The sequence below is a fragment of the Cryptotermes secundus genome, unplaced genomic scaffold (assembly GCF_002891405.2).
Source record: "Cryptotermes secundus unplaced genomic scaffold, Csec_1.0 scaffold473, whole genome shotgun sequence".
NCBI lineage: Eukaryota > Metazoa > Arthropoda > Insecta > Blattodea > Kalotermitidae > Cryptotermes > Cryptotermes secundus.
In genome coordinates, this window is record NW_019723310.1 from 14,535 (window position 1) to 17,900 (window position 3,366).

Consider the following 3,366-nt stretch of genomic DNA (forward strand, 5'->3'; position numbering starts at 1 on the left):
GAATCTGAAAATAATATAAAAATAGTAATGTTAAATTTTGTTATAATTAAATTATTTAACATTGAAGATATAGTATAGAGTATATGTTGTTACTTACTGTGTAATGCTGCCTCGTCATTAAGAAGAATTATCCGTATTGCACGGAAAGCAAACAATGACTGATTTGGTGATGTAGGATTAAGGTCAATGTAAGCGTGGGAGGGGGGGATAGGAATAACGTGTATGCGGAAGTGATGGTAAGGGGTGAGGGGGAGGGTATAACTGTATATTACGTTTTGTGTGTATCGATTATAACATCATATATTGGATTGAACATTTCAGTAAAGTTGTCATTCAGTTGTAGGTTTTGTTTACTGATTTTGTTATATGAAACTTTTCGTAAGTACCTAAGGTTCAGCCTTTCTTACCGATATGTAAAACTTCCAATATTTTGTCTATTGTACTATATTCATGTGTGGTGTCCAACACATGTTGAGCAAATCTGGAACTTTGTCCGTTATTATTTATGTCACATGTGTGTTCTTTGAATCTGATTTTAAAGGTACGTCCAGTTTGTCCTATGTACTTTAATGGACAGTCAGAACATTGTAGTTGATAAACCCCGCTTAGATTATACATATCATTTTTGTCATCATTGATTTTCAACAGATGTTTTATATTGTTTTTAGTCTTATATGAGATACCAACCTCAGTGTTCTTGAAAAGTTTAGTAATAGATCTAATTTCATGGCCAAAATAAGTAAAGGTGGCCCATTTATTTTTCAACGTAGTATTTTTTGTGGAGGGTTTGTGTGTGTGTAGTATAGTATTTAGTGGGTAGTTATTATTATTTAAGATAGTTCTGACAATGTTTTCGTCTATGTTTTTAGTTCTGACAATGTTTTCTTCTATGTTTTTATTGTTTTGTGGAAGGGGATATTGATTCATCCGATTAATGAGAAAATTTATGGCTGCTTTTTTGTGTTCAAATGGATGGCATGAGTCATTGTGAATGATTAGATCGGTAGTTGTAGTTTTCGAAAGATTCCCATGTGTTGGACACCACACATGAATATGGTACAATAGACAAAACATTGGAGTTTTACACATCAGTAAGAAAGGCCGAACCTTAGGTACTTACGAAAAGTTTCATATATACGAAATCAGTAAACAAAACCTACAACTGAATGATAACTTTACTGAAATGTTCAGTCCAATATATGATGTTATAATCGATACACAAAAAACGTAATATACAGTTATACCCTCTCCCCTCTCCCCTTACCATCACTTCCGCATACACGTTATTCCTATCCCCCCCTCCCACGCTTACATTGACCTTAATCCTACATCACCAAATCAGTCATTGTTTGCTTTCCGTGCAATACGGATAATTCTTCTTAATGACGAGGCAGCATTACACAGTAAGTAACAACATATACTCTATACTATATCTTCAATGTTAAATAATTTAATTATAACAAAATTTAACATTACTATTTTTATATTATTTTCAGATTCTTAAAATTCTTAAAATCTTCTATATAAAGTAATATCGAATATCCCTATTGTCTATGGAAACGCACACAAAGTATATCTAACGACTGATTCAATGTTTTTGAAAACATCATTAATACCTTATCTTGTTATAATACTTCCAATTTTTAATTTTTATATAATCTGAACTTTTGTATTTTTACATAAGCAATTTTAAAACTGTACAATTAATAGTGTTATATCCATTTTATGATTGCAGTTAAATGGTAGATTTTTGTTGAAATTTATTTGCCTGATGATGGCCGATAGTGGCCGAAATATGTAGCAAAGCCATAGCTGTAAGCTGACTTTGATGTTTTACTATTTGCTGTGTTGTGACTGTTCATTAAAGAGTTGTACTAATTAGAAATTTTATTTTAGCATTTTCCTGCACTAGTTTAATCACCATGTGGCTGAAGCATGTTGACCATGGGATGATGTGCCCAATAACTAGTGAAGTTGCCTTTACTCAAAATAGGAATTAATCTGCAAGATAGAAGTTCCCAATCAAAAGAACTCTGTTTGGCGATACCTTGAGTTGCTCAATTTTGGTCAATAAACATTTAATTTTTGGTGTAAGATGGGGTATAAAATTTTGTTCCAGCATACTATACTATCTCTTAGTAGACTGTAACATCTGCAACTGATTCATGCTTGTGTTTTATACTGACTGCATGGAATTCTGAATATTTATGAAACCTTCCAAGATGTTGACTACAAATATTCTTACAACCAATAAACACTCAGTAGCTACAGATTTTTCAAAACACTGAGGGACTTTTTGGACACACTGTATGTCAAGCCTCTTAAATGGTTATCTATTCTTTGTACCTGCCTGCCTTGATTTGAACAACAGTTGTCTGCTAAAGCAGCTTTTCTCAACTAGCAGTTCCATGCGACCCTAGGGCTGAGCAGGAATCATGGAAAATATGTATGTGTATATATATATACTATGTATACGTATATTTTTCACATTCACACTTATGTTTGTTTATATTAATAATGATAACTAAAGCTATCTATTTCCTATATTTGGAGTTCACAACTTACATAAAAGTATAATATTTGCTTAATGCCTCTTTTAATCATCAATATTTTCTATGGGCTTTCAGTATTTAAACCAGTTATTTGATCTTCAAAACATAATAACAATTAGTATTTAAATTAATTGGAAATTAGTCTGCCAAAATTGAAACAAATAGTTCAATGTAGTCATTTTCAGTCTTTTATGATAATTTGTATGAAGACAGGCACAAATAGGGCTACGGGCTTACAGATAGTTCTGTTGGGGACAGTGCTGAAATATTACAAGCCTATGACAAATTTCACTGCACTAACGTAAGAACACACACATGAAAGGTCTCTCTTTATGATGAAAGTTACATATCAATTGGCTTTACATGGAGTGGTGATTCAATTTGCTTTATTCAAACATGCCTTGTCTGTGGGAAATAACGTACAAACACAACAGTTGCTGCTGCTGGAATTTCATGGACAAAAAATTGCAGTGATTCGGACATACAGAAACAATGGATGTAATCAAATGACATGGTAGGAATTTGTAATTATATGTTAAAAGGAAAAAGATGCAAAGGACAGCTCAAATCAAGATAGCTTACCCACAAGAGTGATGGATGATATAAAAAGCAGGCGAAACTTGTGCACTCTAGATGAATAACTGTGGGAGTGCATGTATATTTGGAGGTTTCTCATGCATCATTTCACTGCTTAATGGAAACTAGACCACAATCTCAGGAGACTAGACTGAGGTGGCTTACCAGAGTTGCTGATAATAGTTTTATCTCAAATAGAGTAACTGTATGGACAGAGGTGCAAGGTTAAAAATTGTGG